At 40.0% G+C, this 23501-nt stretch overlaps 1 long non-coding RNA gene across 1 annotated transcript in view; it reads right to left on the bottom strand.

The window, feature by feature from the left end:
• The window catches only part of LOC125162998 (uncharacterized), an 82324-nt gene that overhangs the window by 41297 nt on the left and 17526 nt on the right, over window positions 1-23501 (bottom strand). The window lies entirely within an intron of this gene.

Raw genomic sequence — 23501 nt, 5'->3', positions numbered from 1 at the left:
TGGAGGACAAAGGGAGGGAGAGCTGCTGAGCCCCCGGACAACAGAGCTCAGTTTGGCGGGGAACAAAGGCGCTCGCCAGCGCCATCTCCCCCACCCATCCCCCAGCCAAAATCCCAAAGAGAACCAGTTCCTGCCAGGGAACTTGCTCGCTCCGCGCAAACACCCAACTCTGCGCTTCTGCGGAGCCAAACCTCCGGCATTGGATCTGAATCCCCCCCGCTGCCACAGGGCCCCTCCTGAAGTGGATCACCTAAGGAGAAGCGATCTAAGCCTGCCCCTCCCGCCCCCGTGCACCTTGCCTACCCACCCCAGCTAATACGCCAGATACCCAGCATCACAAGCCTGGCAGGGTGCAAGTAGCCCAGACGAGCCACAACACCCCACAGTGAATCCCACCCCTAGGAGAGGGGAAGAGAAGGCACACACCAGTCTGACTGTGGCCCCAGCGGTGGGCTGGGGGCAGACATCAGGTCTGACTGCGGCCCCGCCCACCAACTCCAGTTATACACCACAGCACAGGGGAAGTGCCCTGCAGGTCCTCACCACGCCAGGGACTATCCAAAATGACCAAGCGGAAGAATTCCCCTCAGAAGAATCTCCAGGAAATAACAACAGCTAATGAGCTGATCAAAAAGGATTTAAATAATATAACAGAAAGTGAATTTAGAATAATAGTCATAAAATTAATCGCTGGGCTTGAAAACAATATAGAGGACAGCAGAGAATCTCTTGCTACAGAGATCAAGGGACTAAGGAACAGTCACGAGGAGCTGAAAAACGCTTTAAACGAAATGCATAACAAAATGGAAACCACCACGGCTCGGCTTGAAGAGGCAGAGGAGAGAATAGATGAACTAGAAGATAAAGTTATGGAAAAAGAGGAAGCTGAGAAAAAGAGAGATAAAAAAATCCAGGAATATGAGGGGAAAATTAGAGAACTAAGTGATACACTAAAAAGAAATAATATACGCATAATTGGTATCCCAGAGGAGGAAGAGAGAGGGAAAGGTGCCGAAGGGGTACTTGAAGAAATAATAGCTGAGAACTTCCCTGAACTGGGGAAGGAAAAAGGCATTGAAATCCAAGAGGCACAGAGAACTCCCTTCAGACTTAACTTGAATCGATCTTCTGCACGACATATCATAGTGAAACTGGCAAAATACAAGGATAAAGAGAAAATTCTGAAAGCAGCAAGGGGTAAACGTGCCCTCACATATAAAGGGAGACCTATAAGACTCGTGACTGATCTCTCTTTTGAAACTTGGCAGGCCAGAAAGAATTGCACGAGATTTTCAGGGTGCTAGACAAAAAAATATGCAGCCGAGAATCCTTTATCCAGCAAGTCTGTCATTTAGAATAGAAGGAGAGATAAAGGTCTTCCCAAACAAACAAAAACTGAAGGAATTTGTCACCACTAAACCAGCCCTACAAGAGATCCTAAGGGGGACCCTGTGAGACAAAGTCCCAGAGACATCACTATAAGCATGAAACATACAGACATCACAATGACTCTAAACCCGTATCTTTCTATAATAACACTGAATGTAAATGGATTAAATGCGCCAACCAAAAGACATAGGGTATCAGAATGGATAAAAAAACAAGACCCATCTATTTGCTGTCTACAAGAGACTCATTTTAGACCTGAGGACACCTTTAGATTGAGAGTGAGGGGATGGAGAACTATTTATCATGCCACTGGAAGCCAAAAGAAAGCTGGAGTAGCCATACTTATATCAGACAAACTAGACTTTAAATTAAAGGCTGTAACAAGAAATGAAGAAGAACATTACACAATAGTTACAGGGTCTATCCACCAGGAAGAGCTAACAATTATAAATGTCTATGCGCCGAGTACCGGAGCCCCCAAATATATAAAACAATTACTCATAAACATAAGCAACCTTATTGATAAGAATGTGGTCATTGCAGGGGACTTTAACACCCCACTTACAGAAATGGATAGATCATCTAGACACACGGTCAATAAAGAAACAAGGGCCCTGAATGAGACATTGGATCAGATGGACTTGACAGATATATTTAGAACTCTGCATCCCAAAGCAACAGAATATATACTTTCTTCTAGAGTGCACATGGAACATTCTCCAAGATAGATCATATACTGGGTCACAAAACAGCCCTTCATAAGTTTACCAGAATTGAAATTATACCATGCATACTTTCAGACCACAATGCTATGAAGCTTGAAATCAACCACAGGAAAAAGTCTGGAAAACCTCCAAAAGCATGGAGGTTAAAGAACACCCTATTAACGAATGAGTGGGTCAACCAGGCAATTAGAGAAGAAATTAAAAAATATATGGAAACAAACGAAAATGAAAATACAACAATCCAAACGCTTTGGGATGCAGCGAAGGCAGTCCTGAGAGGAAAATACATTGCAATCCAGGCCTATCTCAAGAAACAAGAAAAATCCCAAATACAAAATCTAACAGCACACCTAAAGGAAATAGAAGCAGAACAGCAAAGACAGCCCAAACCCAGCAGAAGAAGACAAATAATAAAGATCAGAGCAGAGATAAACAATATAGAATCTAAAAAAACTGTAGAGCAGATCAACGAAACCAAGAGTTGGTTTTTTGAAAAAATAAACAAAATTGACAAACCTCTACCCAGGCTACTCAAAAAGAAAAGGGAGATGACCCAAATAGATAAAATCATGAATGAAAATGGAATGATTACAACCAACCCCTCAGAGATACAAACAATTATCAGGGAATACTATGAAAAATTATATGCCAACAAACTGGAAAACCTGGAAGAAATGGACAAATTCCTGAACACCCACACGCTTCCAAAACTCAATCAGGAGGAAATAGAAAGCTTGAACAGACCCATAACCAGCAAAGAAATTGAATCGGTTATCAAAAATCTCCCAACAAATAAGAGTCCAGGACCAGATGGCTTCCCAGGGGAGTTCTACCAGACGTTTAAAGCAGAGATAATACCTATCCTTCTCAAGCTATTCCAAGAAATAGAACGGGAAGGAAAACTTCCAGACTCGTTCTGTGAAGCCAGTATTACTTTGATTCCTAAACCAGACAGAGACCCAGTAAAAAAAGAGAACTACAGGCCAATATCCCTGATGAATATGGATGCAAAAATTCTCCATAAGATACTAGCAACTCGAATTCAACGGCATATAAAAAGAATTATTCACCATGATCAAGTGGGATTCATTCCTGGGATGCAGGGCTGGTTCAACATTCGCAAATCAATCAACGCGATACATCACATTAACAAAAAAAAAGAGAAGAACCATATGATCCTGTCAATCAATGCAGTAAGGCCTTGACAAAATCCAGCACCCTTTCTTAATAAAAACCCTTGAGAAAGTCGGGATAGAAGGAACATACTTAAACATCATAAAAGGCATTTATGAAAAGCCCACAGCTAACATCGTCCTCAATGGGGAAAAACTGAGAGCTTTTTCCCTGAGATCAGGAACACGACAGGGATGCCCACTCTCACCGCTGCTGTTTAACATAGTGCTGGAAGTTCTAGCATCAGCAATCAGACAACAAAAGGAAATCAAAGGCATCAAAATTGGCAAAGATGAAGTCAAGCTTTCGCTTTTTGCAGATGACATGATATTATACATGGAAAATCCGATCGACTCCACCAAAAGTCTGCTAGAACTGATACAGGAATTCAGCAAAGTTGCAGGATACAAAATCAATGCACAGAAATCAGTTGCATTCTTATACACTAACAATGAAGCAACAGAAAGACAAATAAAGAAACTGATCCCATTCACAATTGCACCAAGAAGCATAAAATACCTAGGAATAAATCTAACCAAAGATGTAAAGGATCTGTATGCTGAAAACTATAGAAATCTTATGAAGGTAATTGAAGAAGATTTAAAGAAATGGAAAGACATTCCCTGCTCATGGATTGGAAGAATAAATATTGTCAAAATGTCAATACTACCCAAAGCTATCTACACATTCAATGCAATCCCAATCAAAATTGCACCAGCATTCTTTTCGAAACTAGAACAAGCAATCCTAAAATTCATATGGAACCACAAAAGGCCCTGAATAGCCAAAGGAATTTTGAAGAAGAAGACCAAAGCAGGAGGCATCACAATCACAGACTTTAGCCTCTACTACAAAGCTGTCATCACCAAGACAGCATGGTGTTGGCACAAAAACAGACACATCGACCAATGGAATAGAATAGAAACCCCAGAACTAGACCCACAAATGTATGACCAACTCATCTTTGACAAAGCAGGAAAGAACATACAATGGAAAAAAGACAGCCTCTTTAACAAATGGTGCTGGGAGAACTGGACAGCAACATGCAGAAAGTTGAAGCTAGACCACTTTCTCACACCATTCACAAAAATAAACTCAAAATGGATAAAGGACCTGAATGTGAGACAGGAAACCATCAAAACCTTAGAGGAGAAAGCAGGAAAAGACCTCTCTGACCTCAGCCGTAGCAATCTCTTACTCGACACATCCCCAAAGGCAAGGGAATTAAAAGCAAAAGTGAATTACTGGGACCTTATGAAGATAAAAAGCTTCTGCACAGCAAAGGAAACAACCAACAAAACTAAAAGGCAACCAACGGAATGGGAAAAGATATTCGCAAATGACATATCGGACAAAGGGCTAGTATCCAAAATCTATAAAGAGCTCACCAAACTCCACACTCGAAAAACAAATAACCCAGTGAAGAAATGGGCAGAAAACATGAATAGACACTTCTCTAAAGAAGACATCTGGATGGCCAACAGGCACATGAAAAGATGTTCAGCGTCGCTCCTTATCAGGGAAATACAAATCAAAACCACACTCAGGTATCACCTCACGCCAGTCAGAGTGGCCAAAATGAACAAATCAGGAGACTATAGATGCTGGAGAGGATGTGGAGAAACGGGAACCCTCTTGCACTGTTGGTGGGAATGCAAACTGGTGCAGCCGCTCTGGAAAGCAGTGTGGAGGTTCCTCAGAAAATTAAAAATAGACCTACCCTATGACCCAGCAATAGCACTGCTAGGAATTTATCCAAGGGATACAGGAGCACTGATGCATAGGGGCACTTGTACCCCAATGTTCATAGCAGCACTCTCAACAATAGCCAAATTATGGAAAGAGCCTAAATGTCCATCAACTGATGAATGGATAAAGAAATTGTGGTTTATATACACAATGGAGTACTACGTGGCAATGAGAAACAATGAAATATGGCCTTTTGTAGCAACGTGGATGAAACTGGAGAGTGTGATGCTTAGTGAAATAAGCCATACAGAGAAAGACAGATACCATATGGTTTCACTCTTATGTGGATCCTGAGAAACTTAACAGGAACCCATGGGGGAGGGGAAGGAAAAAAAAAAGAGGTTAGAGTGGGAGACAGCCAAAGCATAAGAGACTGTTAAAAACTGAGAACAAACTGAGGGTTGAAGGGGGGTGGGAAGGAGGAGAGGGTAGGTGATGGGCATTGAGGAGGGCACCTTTTGGGATGAGCACTGGGTGTGGTATGGAAACCAATTTGACAATAAATTTCATATATAAAAAAAATAAAGAAAGAAATGGAAAGATTAAATAAATAAATAAATAAATAAATAAATAAAATAAAATAAAATAAAACAAATCCCTGGGCACCTGGGTGGCTTAGTGGGTTAAGTGACCAATTCTTGTTTTGGGCTCAGGTCATGATCTCACACTTCATGTGTTTGAGCCCTGCATCAGGTCCATGCTGACAGTGCAAAGCCTGCTTGGAATTCTCTATCCTTCTCTCTCTGCCCCTCCCCGATTCGTGCTTGTGTGCGCTCTCTCTCTCTCTCTCTCTCTCTCTCTCTCTCTCCCTCCCTCCCTCTCTCTCTCTCTCAAAAAAAAAAAATAACAATAAACTTAAAAAAAGAAAAGAAATCCCAAGTGAATAATAAAATAAAGCTATATAAAGAATTCTGTAGAAAAGCAGAACAAAACAAAATACTGTGCCTGACTGGGCATGCACCTGCAGCCTAAATCCTGCATTTCTTCTATTTATTGTCACAGTATTATACAAGAATGGGCTTTCAGAAGGATTGATTCCGGGCCTCTATGTGTACATAAATGATCAGAGATTTCATTATTTGCCCAAAAATAGAGTCATGCATTTTAGAAAAGATGTTAAATAATAAATGCTGACATTTTAAGAAGGATTCCAAGGCATCCTAAATACTGTAATGTGGTAGAACTGGGACAGGAACACAGGGATGAATGAAGACTACATCTTATCTCCCAATTTTGTCCATTCATTTTTTGAAGCCAATATTTTTGTTTATCACTCCAAATTTCAATGAAGAAAGGGAACTCAGTGTGGGGGAGTCAGTAATCCATTTCAGCATAGAGAGACTAAAAATGTTCTGTCCTGTAATTTCTCTACACTCGTCATCAAACTGCAGTGTGAGCTAGAAACCAGAGGCCACACATCAGATGCTATGTGAGTCCTCAAAGACAGTATCTGGACTTGGGATGATTCAAGGTCCATAAAAGCAAACTGTAGCAGCTGCCAATGTTTGCAGTTAATTATTGGGACACTGTTGCTCTTGACTGAGCCCCTGGTTACACTCAGCACTAGGACTCCCTTTTCTCTTCCCCAGAAAAACTGTTCCTGCTCATCTGGCTTCTTTACCCCTTCAGAGGAAGAGTGCTGTTGTCCAATCTGATGCCCAGCTAGATTCTGGTCTCTGGACCATGGAGCCCTCCTCACACTTTTAGGTAATACTCCTATTACCATCCACTCAAATCCCTCCATTTTCTACCAAATCTCATCAAATACCCAATGACCTCATCTTGTCTCTCTCATTTTTTTTTCATAATGAATAAGAAGGAGGATAAATATTGAAGCCTCCAATCCAGAGAGCTTTAAATCTCCTGTGTTTCCTACTCAAATGGCCAAGCCTTCCTCCCTTCACTCTAAGATGGCTTCCTTGGTAGCCACAGGGTAACAATTACCTCTGGGCTATTTCAGATTCAAAAAGCATGGTAGCGATCTTGGAGGAGGAAATGGAATTCGGCAAGAAGCTAAGAATGGGAAGGGAAGGATGGTGGGATGGGAGAAAGGTAAAGGACCATTTGTGTCAGGATGCTTTGAGATGGAATATTCAGGGAAGATTGCCCACGGGTCATGTTTTTGTCTTCAGATATTGTTATAGACTGAATTGTGCCCCTCCCTCCAAATCATATGTTGAAGCCCTAACCTTCAATGTTGACTATATTTGAAGATAGGGTCTTTCAGGAGGCAATTAAAGTTAAATGAGGTATAACTGTGGGGCCCTAATTCTATATAACTGATCTCCTTATAGGAAGAGGAAAAGACACCAGACAGTGCTCTCTCCACAGTGGAAAGGCCATGAGAAAACATGATGAGAAGAAGGTCCTCTGCAACCTAGTAAGAGAGGTCTCAGTAGAAACCATCCCTGTTGGCATCTTGATCTTGGACTTGGAGCCTCTAGGAATGTGAGAAAATAAATTTCTGTTATTTAAGCCAAAGCAACTCAGTCTCTGGTATTCTGTTATGGTGGCCTGTGCAGACAAAGAAAGATATGAATACATAAACCAATTATGCTATAAAGATCTACAGACCAGTTCTCCTATGTGTCCAAAGATTTCTCTTTTCAACTAGAAGACAAAAGAGGATGGAGATGAAGTGAGGATTCAGAGGGACAGGATGCTCATTACCATTAAAAATTCTGAGTGAGAAACAGGAGTTTAAATATAAATATATGCTGTGAAGATTACTACAGGCAATGAAGGAGTGGTAGCATCAGGTTACTACTGATGTGCTTTATACCATGCTCAGTCAGTAGCTTCCTGGAATCCATCTGTCCTTGGTGTTTATAGGAGAATAATTTGTTTCTAAACATTTTGAAGATATCAGAAGAAAGAAAAGAGTCCATGTGGATGGACAGAGTTATTAAGTACTAGAGAGTACATCACATTTATTTCAGGATATGCATTTGAGCAGCAATGAATTATCATGGATTATCATCTGACCAGTGCCTGGCTTTTTTTCCCCCTCTCATCATCTCTCCTTACTGTTGTTCTTCTTCTTTGTATAAATGTGCTTCTACAATCAATATTTTTTCTGATTACTACCATATCCCCTTGCCCCTCTTACATCCAAGATTATGCCTTGAAGAAGATGGCCTTGGGTTAAACAACGAGGGGTACGCTCCAAGGAACCAAGTTTCCAGGTATAGTGGGAGAGGGAGATGACATGTTGTAGGACCCAAAACTCAGCCATTTTCCAGCCAAGTGAAACTTGCATGAACACTCTGAGCTTTGATTGTGGCTGTCAAGAAAGAAGGAGCAAACTCCAAGCTCAGAGCCTACTATACAATTGATGGTCACTGAGACACAGCCTTCTATTGGGCTGTCTGACTTGCCATGGTGTCCTTCATTTCCAAGAGAGTACCCTCCTCTTTCCAGCCTTGATTTATATTCTCTTCCTTCCCCATTTTCCCCTGTCTCTACTAAATCTCTTTCCTCACTTCTAAAGTGAAAACAACAATGCCAATCTTTCATGATTCTTAGGGGACTCAAATGAATAGAGTAAATACTTTATAAACTATAAATTAAAATGCCTCGATCAGTAGATGTTGTTGTCATTACTCTTAGATGGTAAAGAAAAGTGTGAGCCAGGTGCAGAAGTCATTTAGAAAACAGAAGGCAGGCTGAATCCAGGGAGCTTGCAGATAATAGTAGAGTGACTTAAATAGGAAACATAGACAGATGTACACATTTTTCCAATTGTGCATGGTGGAAATTCTCCAAGAATAGGACAACCCAAGAGACCCCCTGCCTCTTCTCCTAGAAATCTTTTCATCCTTTAACAATACCCCTCTTCCAAGATGTATCCTTATTCACAGCCTGTTTCTACCAAACTAAGTGGAAATTTGGCACTTATTTGCTTATTTTCCTCAACATAATCAGGCAAAATGAATTGGTCCGAACATATAAATAATAAGAGCTGCATTACCTGATTCAGTTTTGTATACTTAGCAGGTTAACGATGCAAATGGAAGCTAAATGCATGCAATGAAAGAAGGCAAGAATGGATGTTAGAATTATTTGGCTTCCTGATTATCTTACAGAAGTCTGGGATATGGGTAAGCTTATTGACTCAACATTGTCAAAAATGGTTCAACCAAACAGCTCAGCCAAACCTGCAGACTTCCCACCGTGCCTTCATTCTAGCTTCCATTTGTAAGCTTCAATCATGCATTGGCATGATAAGATTTGCTCTACACCCTGTGTGCTGACAAAGTGCTTCTTGCTTTGTATGTTACCATATTGGTTCTCCTGAAGATCTGAGGTGAATACCTGTAAACCTCTTTTACAGATTGGAAAACTGAGGCCTATAAATTTGGCGCAAGGTTACTTGTCTGGTAATTGGCAGAGCTGGATTTCCACTGTATATCTCTAGACTCCAAAACTAATGCTTTTAGTCTACCTACTGTGAAGGCCACACCTCTATAGATTTTTTTTTAAGTTTATTTATTTATTTTTGAGAGAGACAGAGACAGTGCAGGTGGGGTCGGGGCAGAGAGAGAGGGAGGGAGAGAGAAAATCTCAAACAGGCTCTGCACTATCAGCACAGGGCCTGATGCAGGACTTGAACTCACAAACCCATGAGATCATGACCTGAGCTGAAATTAAGAGCTGGACACCCAACCGACTAAACCACCCAGGTGCTCCTCTGTGGATGATTTTTTTAAATTTTTTAAATGCTTATATATTTTTTAAATGCTTATATATTTTTTAAAGAGAGAGAGACAGAAAGAGAGAGAGAGAGAGCATGAGCAAGGGAGGGTCAGAGAAAGAAAGCACACAGAATCCAAAGCAGGCTCCAGCTGTCAGCACAGTGCCTGATGCAGGGCTTGAACCCACAGACCGTGAGATCATGACCTGAGCTGAAGTCGGAGGCTGAACCAACTAAGCCACCCAGGAGCCCCAACTGTAGATGATTTTTGATCCCCTCCACATCATGGTTCTGGGACTGACTTGACCCCACGATATCCATATATGTCCTACTTCAACTTTGATCTCTTCATTACAGTAGGCTTTTCTACCTCCAAGTTTTCCACCACCCACCATCCTAGATCTTTGCTATTCACCTGAACATTTTAGACATCATAGTTATTAGGCCTCTTCCTACTTAGTATGGGCACCAGCAGACCCTCCATGTATAGATTTGTAAGCATGGGTCCATGTCCCCAACTCACATTGCAGTTCTTGTAGGTAGAAAATATCTTATATATTATCTATCACTATACTATTTATCATAATATCATGCACATAATTTTCACTCAAAGTCTATTTTTTAAAGGCAAAGTAATTGAATTAATAAATAGAGGGGAAAAACATTTTGAATAACGTGTAGGAATATGTGCTGCTTGATGTGGAGTGTGGCTCCACTTCTACTATACATCTTTAACTGATCATGATGGAAAAAATTTCTTATTTTCCATTGTTTCAGATGCTTTGCCTATATTTCTCATTAGCCTTGTGGTAGAGCTGCTAATTTTCTGTATCAATCTTTCCAAAGTGAAGCATGAGTGATAATACACCTTAGGAAAGTATGAATGTTATACCTTATTTCCACATAGAGACATGAATTATTATTGTAATTATCCTTCAGGCACTGGCAGAAATTGGGGCTGTGTCTCCATTAAATCAGGAAAGGTAGAAATTTTCACAATTTGATTTGTATAGGCTCTCTGGGACAATCTTCTTGAGGCTGGATCACCTGAATTGCCATTCATCCATTTTCTTATACAGCCTACAAATATTGATTGAATTCCTACTACATGGCAGGCACTGTGCCAAAAGTTGAAATAGGACAGTGGCCAGACAGATATAGTCCCAGTTTCATGAAGCTAATATATGTTGGAGATCTCCTTCCGGGAGAAGCTAGTGGCCCACCCTCCTCCTAATGTCCTGCTGTGAACAGGGCAGCCTAGGAATCAGGCAAGAAGTGGAAATTTTCAGGAAAATTCTGTCTTCAGAGCTGCTGCCCACAGTCCCAGAGATCAGCACCCCAGATTTAACTGCCCAGATTTTGTCTTTCAAATGCTCCTCTGCATGGGAATATTTAGCATCCAAAGTATAGACTTGATGATAAAAAAAAATGAATATTTATTTTTGAGAGAGAGACAGACAGAGTACAAGTAGGGGAGGAGCAGAGAGAGACAGAGACACAGAATCTGAAGTAGTCTCCTGGCTCTGAGCTGTCAGCACAGAGCCCAACGCAGGGTTCCAATTCATGAGCTGCGAGATCATGACCTGAACCAAAGTTGGCTGCTTAACCGACTGAGCCACCCAGGCATCCCAGCCTTGATGATTTTAAACAAAGCATGACATTTATGAGCCAAAAGACACTTTGGCTGTTTTTGAAAAGCAGTTGTATGGAGTGTGTGTAACACACACGTGCATGTTATGAAGAGACTCAGTGACTTCTGCGAGGTCACAAGGCTGGTTGGGGCAGAGATGAAATTCAAACCCAGCCCCTGTTCCATTCTCCTTCCGTATCCTGCATTACCATCCAGTTATATGTAACTTGTACCTTAATATGAATTTTTAGGAACTACTATGGCCCACTGTCAAATAGTAAAGGCTTTATATGAATATCCATCCATATTCCACCTGTTAAAAATCTTCAATACACAAGATGTGTCTTCTACTTTTAAAACATGAGGTCATCTTATAGATTTTCTGTCACCAATGGTCGTTAGGTCTCTAGGCAAGTCCTTGAGTTCCACTAAACTTAAAAAAAAAATAGAATAAATCAGGGCACCTGGGTGGCTCAGTCAGTTAAGTGTCCAACTTCAGCTCAGGTCATGATCTCATGGCTTGTGAGTTTGAGCCCCACATCAGACTCTGTGCTGACAGCTCAAAGCCTGGAGCCTACTTCAGATTCTGTCTCTGTCTCTCTCTGCCCCTCCCGAGCTCATGCCCGCCACCCCTCTCTCTCCTTCTCAAGTATAAATAAACATTAAAAAATTAAAAAAATAGAATAAATCTAATTTAATTACATGCCAGAAGACCAACCATTTGGAACTTCTGAGAACCTAGTATTTCCTTTCTTTCTTCAGCCTTTATGTTCTCCTGATTAATAGGCAAGAGACACTAAGAAAAATAAGAAAATAACACTAATATTAATTGTTACTCTATTCTAGATTTCATGCTGACTGCTTTCTTTATAAACTTTTTTTTTAACATTTATTTATTGTTGAAAGACAGAGAGAGACAGAGCATGAGCAGGGGAGGGGTAGAGAAAGAGAGAAACACAGAATCTGAAGCAGGATCCACGTTCTGAGCTGTCATCACAGAGACCATGAGATCATGACCTGAGCTGAATTCAGACGCTTAACTGACTGAGCCACCTAGGCACCCCTCATGCTGACTGCTTTTAAATATGCTTACATGCAATCTTACAAGAACTCTCTTAGGTATATATCATTGATATGCTCTTTTTTAGATGAGGAAACAGAGAACTTAGAGTACTTTCTCAAAGCTCATCTGACCTCCATATCCATTCTGCCTTACCTCTCCCCATCCGTGGTCCATAAATGCGTCAATAGGTTTAGCAATCTGCCAGAGCCAGGACCAGAATGGGGCTGTGAATCAGTTAGGGTATGACTGAATTTCAAGCCAGATCTGAAAGATTTCTGTATCATATACAGTTTTAATTTAGCCATGTCTTGTCTCTCTTCCAACAGCACACATGAGGAACCTTGTAAACCAGAATGAAATTATGTTAGGTGAGACCAAGTAGGCCTGTAATTTGATACTTTTGTGCCCTATAGACGTCTAACCACTTTCATGATTTGGTATTCCAGACACAACTCCTTTCTTTCTTACTTTGTGTTGTAGGGTAAGCCTGTTCAGGGTGTCCAGGAGCACCTGCCCCTCAGGTCATAATGGCTTAGGGCTCTAAGAATAACAGATATCTAAGAACTGCCAGAAAGTGTGACTGAGTTCTGAAGGGTTTGGATGGTGGGTACAAAGTGCCACCTGGTGGGTTTCTCTGCCCAAACAATATGGTGTAACTCAGAAAAGAATCTCCCAGAACAAAGTGAAGATGAAAACTGCTGACTGCAGGAGCGTTTTATGATATTACTTGAGGCTGTAGTCCAAGTGCCAGCAACATCAGCATCACCTGCGGCTTGCTAAAAATGAAGAGTCTTAGGTTTCACCTTAGACCCACACATCACTCTCTCTAGGAGTAAAACCCAAGAATCTATTTCAACAAGTTCCTTGGGAGATTCTGATCCACACCAAAGTTTGAAAACCTTGCTCTACAGTATCACAACCAATGCAACTATAGCCCTAGCTTATATGCTTGATACTGAAAATGGTTAATACCTGCTACTTACAGGGCCCCTGGACTGGCAGAAAAATTAGAGATTTCAATGTCTGTTTCTCCTTTTATAGCATCAAATTATATAAGTAAAAATATCAGATTTTTTCTTTCCCAAAGAAAACAAATAGAAAGGACACAAGCATCTCTCAAATGTCATATTTCAAAAGGCCTCAAAAGTTTCCTGTTTGAAAATCTATACTTTTTTTCACAGACAATACTCACTAGACTCCTGGGGTACTATCCACATCAGTGAACTGAACTATTCACTACCCCTTTGGGACCTTTGGGATGAAATCACCTAGGGTTCTAGCTTCACATTGTCCTCAGCCACATGCCAGGCCCAAGGATGCTGCATGTTCTAGGCCACTGATGGTAACCTTGGCTTGGAATATCACAGAGGGGACACCTGAGAGTGAGTGGGGAACCTCAGGCTGGGAGCAGTGTCCGGGACTCTGTTCTGGCTGGTCAGCTCCCAGTGCTGGTTCTTTCCTTCTGAGGGACACAGCTCCACCTACCTCCCCATCAGGCTCACCATGTATGGGTCTGATCAGGGTTATGCCTCCTTGTGGAGCAATAAAAACATTACCAGCTTCCCTTCTGATCCCTGTCTTCCTCATCTCGGCTTCAGTTTTCATATGTCAACAGTGGAGGGAATAATGGTGAAGGAGAAAGAAAACTCACCAGAGAGGAAGGCTTTTAGGGAGGACTTGGACCCATAATTCAGCTCTGCCTCTCTATGAGGTGCTGAGTAGAGTGTCTGGCACAAAGTAATTGCTCACAAAATTTTCAAAATAAGACATTATAAACACAGTAGTGGCAATTGATGTAAGCAATTATAATAGTATTATTAAAGGTTTTGTTATTGTTGGTGTGGTCATTGAAACAACTGGCAATTTCTAATGTGCAAACCATTAACTTTTCACATTGGAAAAATAAACCAGGAGCCATGAGTCCTTTCTATTTCCCAACTCCTTTTCTCTTACTTCTCCCCCTAAGAGCCACTGAGAAGACAGATATCAGAGGGGTATAAAGGGTTATGCTTTCACTAACAACAGGGTGACCTGTTTTCTGAGTAGAGCAGGGAATGTGATGTTGTTTCTTGGATCCAATCCTGAGGCTGCCAACAGGGTGACACCACGGCAGGAGAAAGAAGAAAAAGGAACAAAGTGGAGGTAAAGTAAGTACATTCACTAAGTCAAACACTGATTGCTTTGAGTTTTCACAGTTCTTATATCTTTTGCAATGTATAGTGAGGAAGCTATTATTAGCCTCATATCCCAACGATAGTAGAAGGCAATGGAGACACCTGCCAATCAAGATAGTGGTCTAAGGTTGTGCAGGCCATAAGCACCAAGGGCTACAATCTGACCCAGCTCTGTGCACATCAAGGGCTGCATGCTTTCTACCGTAACTTCTTCTCCCCCTCCTCTCCTTTGCTGCCCTCACCAGAGCTACCTACCACTCTGGATTACTAATGGGGCCACTTGAGAAATGAGAACTCACATCAAGTTTAGGAGATGTGGAAAGATGGAAAGTGGATCCACTATAGCCAAGAGGAAGAAGAGAAAAAAGAAAGGGGAAAGTCATGGAAGAAACAAGTGGTGGACTGCAAGTGAGAAGTGAAGTTTCTCTGGGCATTCACCTAGGCCACTCTGCAGGCACTGTCCATGTCAGAGAACAGTACAATGTAATCACATCACTGCTGTAAAAGCAAGAGCATAAACTCTTTGCTAAATGAACAGGCATATAAAGTACCATTATCCACACAAGTGCCCTACTACAAGATCACATTCAAAGCCATGAATACTCTTCTAAGACTTTTGAGGAATCATGGCCACACATGTGAACTGTTTGAAGTGGAACAGCAACCTGCACTTATTATTGTGAATCAGTCTTTGTTGAGTGATTGTATTATGAATGTTATGAATGTCTCACAGAGGAGGAATCTGTTCTTGACAAAAATCTATTGGACAAAGCCAACTTAACATCTCCAAAAGTGGCTGGTACTTGCTGACTACTCACAGCTCCAGGGACCTTGCAAAAAGTTGAAATGATGAACTTTTGCAATCCTGCTTGATTTGACATAGAAAAGAAAGAGAGACATTAAACTAGGGGAGCTGGGGTTATTGCACCCACTCATTTTGAACCAAAGACTCACATATTCGGCTTTCTTTCTCAGTGGATATGGAAGTGGGTATCTATGATGCAATTCTTTTGTAACACCCAAAAACAATGCATTTCTAACTACCTTCGATTTGCAGAGTTGCAATAGATACAGAGAATTACTTTGCCCTTTAGTTTGACCTTGACCTACACAAGATGATGTTGAAACATGAGAAAATTGAAAGAAAAAAAATGTCTCAGATTCCTGCATCTGGAATAAAAAACAGATGGCTTTCCCAACACTACTAAAAAAAATGTGATCAAACTTTCTCAAAGGATTTGAACTTCCCCTTTGAGAATAAGTTGTATTTGGCATCTAAATCCAAACCTACTTCCTTTCTGCCAGCATAGGAGGACTGCAGAAATTTAGGATGCAACAAATGTACAGTAATAGTTCACTTCCCAAAGTCTTCCTCATCCAGTATATATGTTTGAAATCACCAAAACACCACTTTCTGATCTAAGTCATAATTGCAATGTACAGATAGAGTACAAGGTGAAATGTAAATTCTCTCTCCACCCCGAAGGCATAAATGTACCAATAAGTTGTCATCCCTCACGAGCTAATTTTCCTGATAATTGGTATTAGAGTACAGTGTTTCTAAACAATGCCCTTGTTAATTTATATTTATATAAAATATCTATCCCGTAATGCATTTAATTGAACTGGTTGACATCCAATTTTCTAAGCCTCGTTTTTTTCTTACATGTTGCTAAACGCTCAATTCTTTTTTCTAACATTAATTAAATTAATTAATATTTAATAGGTTTTCAGAATGACATACAATCTGAAACTATGTTCCTTACGAAGAATGACTTTCTGGTTGTCAAAAATCAAGACGCAGACAGTCCTTCAGGGTTCAACTATTTTTCCATAAGAAATCTTTAATTAATCATCAGTTTAGCTGTCGATGACTCTCTCATCTCGTTCTCAGATTTGCTCCCTTTTTTCTTCCTTAGAGCCGCAGTTCATGACAAGCTGCTCTGAGATATGAAGGTATTATTCAAGTGGAGGAGAGATGGTGTGGTTATTTTTGCAAATCACCAATGGTGGCCCTTTACAATGACTTGGTAGACATCAAACGCTGGGGGGTTTCCCATAGAGACTATAGACCCTCACACTTTGAAGGCAGAAAAGCTGATAGGTTCCAATTTGTCCCCAGTAGTTTCCATGCAGCTTTCTGTGGTGGGAGTGAGTAGAGATTCTATTGTTTTAGCCTTGTGTCATTCTCCTTGTACAAAAGATCTTTTTTTATTATTAGATTCCCACCCCCCACCACCAATCAAACATAGCAATGAGACTGTGTAGATAAATTGCTCTTGTCTTGTCACTGATCATAAAAGCTGAAGACCCATGCCACTGAGAGCATAAGGTCTCCAAAACACCGCCTGGTTATGTGGGAACAATTAAGGAAGGATGTCGAGTGATAAAGTACTCCTTTTACTTTGACAAGAAATGAACACAAATAGTAACAATTCACACTTCATCTGTTCTTGACAAGCCTTCATAATAGATCAAAAATGTACATAATTTTCCCCCAAAATTAGAGGATGCAGGATTAGAATTATAAGTAAATATGTTAATTGATTTTAAGGTGGCTGGGACCCTCACATAGCACATGCCACCCTAAGGAAAACTGAAGAAACAATTTAGGCCAGGCCTTCCTAAGAGGCCCTCTTAGGCAAAGGTTGTGACAGACCCTCTCTCCTACAGCAATCTTCAAAGGGCTTGCTTTAATGGCCCATAATAATGTTCACCTTCGTGTGCATAATTTAATTCCAAAAGGAAATATCCAAGTGCCATTCATCTCATTTAAATTTAATTCTACCTGAATCAGGTCTGGCTTTGATCAAAGATGGTAGTATAAGGAATTGTAAGACTATTAACCCTGATGGTGAAAATAACAGCCATTAGAACAGCTACCATTTGTTGAGTATCTTGTATTATATGCCAGACATCACCATAAGCAGCTTGTGGTATTACTTAATGTAACTCACACTTCAACCCTGAGAAGAAAGTTTCTTATATCTTATTCTCATTAATCCCACTATAGAGATAACAAAACTGAGGTTCAGTGACACAGCTATTAGATAGAAGAATCTTTGCTCATGTCTTTCAAACCACATATTCTCTAATAAGGCTCACAGGCCCCAGTGTACTCCAAACTTCATTTCACAAAGAAAATTTAGTAACTTCTTCAGTAGGTATTCGCTACTCGCTTTTATGCATAATTAAGAAATTATATGCTGCTGATAACTCTGGTAATGTAATGCCTAACCTCTCACATTCTTCCTTGATTGCCATGCAAAGGATTTGAAAAGAGATATTTTAGAATAATTACCCATCAGTAATCATCTCCACACAACACAAATCACATTTGATTCCCTATTAAGACAGACCAAGAGAATGAGAGGTTTTCACTTCAGAATGTTTTCTGCTGCAATCAGGTTAATTCTATGTTTCCATTCTATTGGTCTTCTGAATTTAAACATGGGAACATGGAACAAATTCTATATAGGGGATAATAATAACTCCAATCATGCGTCTTGGTCTACTGGGGAAAAGTGCTTAACCATTAGCTTTCCAAATGAAGTGCCATCCCATTTAGGAGTGTCACTTTCCAGGAAGGGTTCATTCAGCAAATGGGGGTGGACATTTTATTACTGCAGAACAGTTGTTACCTTGGTTCATTCCAAAGCTCAGAGCTTCACAATCATAGCCTGTCACATAAAATAATTCATACAGAAGAACAAAGAGACAAATGTCAAGCCACCATAGTTAATCGATGTCATTTTGTAACACCAATCAACAGTCCTCCAATCCATGGTGATAAATCATGTTTGATTTATAAATGTAGTAACCTTTCAAGATGATCAATATATCCATGATTCTTGTGGGACACTTGCCAAGATTTAGCTTCCTGACTTTTCCTTTATTTAAGTAGGTCTAGGGCCTTAATCCAGCATCTTAATCTTAACCTGAAAGATCTATAATTTTGCACTATAATCAGCAGGCCTACCAACAACACCTTCATCCAACATCATTTCCTCCTTCCCACAAATTTGCTTTCTGTTTCTCTTTTTTCCACTGTGAGGATACAGCAGCCATCTCTCTGAGAGGGGAACATGCCTCTCCATGTCTCATATGAACAGAATATCTGCTTCCCAAACCTGTCTACCAACAACTGCTTTGTGTCCTCCTTCAGTCTCAGTATAGATGCCCCTTTTCCATCTCTGGAGTGTTCTTCCCTTCCTTGCACTCACAAGAAAGCATCATGTGCATTGACATGGAAATTCAAGTCAGGTTATTACTTTACCTCGGGGCATTTTAATTTAAGTAGTTTTTAATTTTTTAATTTTAGCTTGGTGAAACACAAGTAGTTGGGTGGTTACATACATGTTTGGTTTATAATTTATCTTCAATTATGCAAGCACTTTTCTGTGTGTTACATGCACTTTTATACATACATGTTATGCATCATGAAATCTATCAAGCATTCAGAAGAGTGAAAATTTCAGGAATAGTTAGTAATTGAACATTTATGTATCTGCAGCACAAATAAAGAAATAAAATGTGGCTGGCACCTCAAAAGCCTCCTGTGTGTCCCTTGCCAGTGGGACCTCTCTCCTTCCTCTTGAGGGTAAAAATATCCTGACTTTGTGATCAACCACTTCTTTGAAGCTTTATCTTTTACCATAAAATGAATGTCCTTGTCCCGTGTTAAGTAACTTTAAGCACTCAAATCAGGTAGGGGAAGCTTTATAGAATCAAGCTCACTTTACCAGATATCTGTGGCATACAGAATAAGTGCCAGATATGAGAAGGAGGATATGTGAAGATAGGGGGAATACAAGTTATGAAGACATAGTCTCTGACCCCAAGAAACTCACAAGTGTTGGGAGGCTCTACAGGAGCTCATGAAAGCATAAGAGTGAGAAATTTTGTCAACTCTCACCATAATAAATAGAACAAGGGGAATTGGAAGGGGAGAGAAACAAAATATAGCAAGATTTGTCATTGCTCTGTTTCTCCAAACCAACACATGGCCTGACCACTATCACATTAGAAGAGTATGATCAAGTCTTTTTCTAGAAAATGAAGTGTGTGGAGCAGGATGAGAACCGCCTCCTAGGTGAATCTGACCAGTGAGCATGTTCTCTGTCTCTGGCACTATGAACAAGGTTTTTCCAGCTCATTTCTGAGACAAGACTTATGATGTGTCAGGGAAAGAAACTTTGGAAGTAAACTCTTAATCTTCTGAGGGCTTAATACATGTCCCATTCTTTATATTCCTTATTTGGAAAATAAAGATAATGGGCTACTGACAAAGTATACTGGGATGATGTTTGTGGGGGATTTGGCACAAAGCTTGGCACCCAGGAGAGAATAAGATCCAGCTTAACCTTGTAGAGTTGTGAGTTCCATTATCTAAGCCATAACTTTATCGAATAAAGAACTGGGTCGAAAATGAAACTGAAAAGAATCTTAAAAGATTATATAGAGGCCTTAACGGGGTCATGTATACCATCCAGATAGCCTCAATAACACATTGTTCTCTCAAGGCTGTGTCCTTGAAAACAGCTCCCATGTGGACAGAGCATACATTCCAAGGACATGGGAGGGAGTACGGAGCCTCCAATTGCCCAGGTCCAGCTTGGAGATCAACCAGCAGTCACGTTCTCTCCATGACCTCCTCCAACACCAGCTCAGACATTTCCCCAAACTCCAGCTGTCCTCACTACTTCCCCACATATTCGACACTGGTCAAGTCCATTTTTTTCTGCTGTAGTACTGTATCAATATTTATATCTTTAATAATGTTTCTTTTTCTACATTAAATTTTAATTTTTTTAATCTTTATTCATTTTTGAGAGAGAGACAGAGTGTGAGCAGGGGAGGAGCAGAGAGAGAGGCACACACAGAATCCGAAGCAGACTCCAGGCCCCAAGCTGTCAGCACAGAGCCCGATGTGGGGCTCGAACTCATGAACCGTGAGATCATGACCTGAGCCGAAGTTGGACGCTCAACTGACTGACCCACCCAGGCGCCCCTACATTAAATTTTTTTTAATTTTCTTGAATTTGTAGTAAAACTCTAGTTGAATGGATAAAAATTAAGATTTGTGGATGGGCAAAGCTGGGTTCATATCCTGCATTCACTGCTTACAAACTGGGTGATGTGAGCAAATTCCCTACCTTCTGTAAACCTCATCTATAAAAGACACCTAGTAATTTTGCTTCTGAGTTTTACTGGAAGGATTAAACGTAAGAATTTCAGTAGTGAAATCATAATTAGTAGTGGTTATTGTTGTTTTCTCCCTAGTTAGATTCTAAAATCCTTGGCTGTGTAGGTATGTGGCATTCTTTTTCATATCACCCTCAGAGCTGAGGAAAGAGTTTGCTGATGTAATCCGCTCAGTGGATGTTTGCAGATTAATTGCTTTGGGCCCAACATCATGATGTGTACCAATCCTGTCCTCAGCTCCAGTGGTGTGCTACTTTCTATCTGAAAACCCTCTAACTCCAAGAGTTGGCTACAAGGATGGTGTAACAATACAGAGGTGAGGGAAGCAGGAGGGGGTACTTAGAGAAAGTGCTTTTATGTGTTCCTGGGATTACAAAGCAACACTGGGTTGCTTATTAAATAAATGTGTCTGGTTGACAAAATGGCTGTCCCTGACTTTGACAAAAATGATCAATGAAACTCATTTTCTATAGGAAGATGCTTCAATGAAAGGCAAAGTCTAATCCTAATATTATTTAGCTGACTGAATGCTTTGTGTCTGTAAAGGTCCTGCCAATTAAAGGTGTTTCAGCCAAGTCATCTGCATATTTCTCTAGCAATATGATCTGTCAACCTACACAGCATGATTCCTGAGCCTTAATATTATAGTAAGAGAAGCAAGATATGGCATAGGGGCTGGCTGACTGGATATTAGTAATGACAATGCTTTGAAAGACCAAAGGCACATATTACCTGCTTGGAGAATCTGTGCTTTTGTTAGAAAATTCTGAGTTTTAACAACTAGAATTTATAGGGCAGTGTCACTTTGGGGCAGATATTTGGCAATTGTCAGTTACTAAAAGTCAAATCACTAAAGTGGCAAACAATCCCAGATTTGAGGTGCTTTAGGGTTTGTGATCCTAAGACCTTGGAGGTACTGGTTAATGATTCTCACTGAGTAATCCATTATAAATCTCATCTCGTCATCTTTGTTTAAATTTGCTTTTTATTAGAATAGAAATTGGTCTTCCTTTTTTAATGTTTATTTTGAGAGAGAGAGAGAGAAAGTGAGCACTAACGAGGGAGGGGCAGAGCGGGATGGAAAGAGAGAATCTTAAGCAGGCTCCATGCTCAGTGCAAAGCTCAACATGGGTCTAGATCTCACGACCACAAGATCACAACCTGAGCTGAAATCAAGAGACAGATGCTTAATCCACTGAGTCACCAAGGCAACCCAGGAACAGAAACTGGTCTTCTTACTGCACAGACATACAAGATGTACTTATCAAGAAGACTGGTAATCTTTGGAAAATAATTCTAAACTTAACTGGTCCCATAAGTTTTATTGCTCCTAAGTGGAAATATTCTAATTTTATTGCCATTGTCCACAAAACATTTGAAACTCCTAAGGATATGCAACTGTTATAACTGCAAGGACATGGTCTTTGACTTAGACATCAAAGGGATTTGAAATTGTATTTGCTTCTGCCACATTCTAGCAATGTGGTCTTGCAAAAATCACTGAGTTTCATTGGTAAGTATAGACGAAAGAAAGAATTTCCTTTGAATGAATTTCCTTTGAATTCCTTTGAAAGAATTTCCCAGAATGATGTTTGGAAGGTATTATGATTGGAACATACTGGTATTCAATAAATATTAGTTTTCTTTAGTCTAGAATTTACTTTGGATTAAATATACCAGCCCCATTGGAAAAATCAGTTTAACTGTATTCCAATCATAAACTTATTTTTGATACAAAGCATAATTGCTCTCATGTAGTCCCAACCTTCTTCAACTTGATTAAATATTCTCTGGTGAGGCTTGGTGACTTTGGTCAAATTCACTCCAAAAGATGAGCATTCATTAAAAAATAAAGATATTTGATGTTTTATTTTGTGCCTAGTGCCTAGTACAGCTCCAGGCACATTGTAGGCTCTCAATAAATGTTTGCTGAGTGATCAGTCCATAGCCAAAACTTCCACTCTGAAAGTTGAACATTTCAAAGATATCAAAGATCAACCCACTTGAATATGTGTATAGTTCTCCAAGAGAAAAATATGCATTTGTATGGTAAAGGTCTGGTATGAATTTTTTTCTGGTAGAAATATTTTTTTAAGTCACTTTAGATTTTAGTCATGCTTTGTCTATAAAACCTTTCCTATAATTCAAGACAGTCTTAATTCCTCCCACTGAAGGAAACCTCCACAACAAAATGAATAAAATGTGAAACTCCAGAAATGCCACCAGGAAAATAAAAATCTCTAATGGCAAAAGGAAAAACCTATTACTATTATTCAACTTTTGATGTAAAAATAGAAATACACATACAACAACTCACCTATATTATTTTTTTTGCCTCCCTAATAAAATGTAGGTAAGAACATTTTTATCTCCATTTTTATAGAAATGGAAACAGGCTCAATGAGGTAAAAATCCCCAGGCAGGTCATACAAAGAGAGTGGTAAGCATAGTACTTTCTACTCTAAATTCCCTGTCATTTACACTTGACAATCATCTTATTTGGTCAAAGACTGGTCCTGCCACTGGAAAGGGAGACCCACAGTGTTTGTTGGGAATAATTTTGCTTTTTGTTGATTTTTCTTAAAGGTAAATGATGACAATTACCTCAGTATTCAAAGCCTATTTAATAGTTAGACACAGTAGGAATCTGGTTTTGTTATGGTTTCCAGAGGCCAGAAAAGCCTATTTCTCTTTATTTTTC

The sequence above is a fragment of the Prionailurus viverrinus genome, chromosome A3 (assembly GCF_022837055.1).
Source record: "Prionailurus viverrinus isolate Anna chromosome A3, UM_Priviv_1.0, whole genome shotgun sequence".
In the NCBI taxonomy this organism is placed as follows: Eukaryota; Metazoa; Chordata; class Mammalia; order Carnivora; family Felidae; genus Prionailurus; species Prionailurus viverrinus.
The sequence above is the reverse complement of the archived record's forward strand: the minus strand, read 5'-3'. Positions and strand labels throughout refer to the sequence as shown.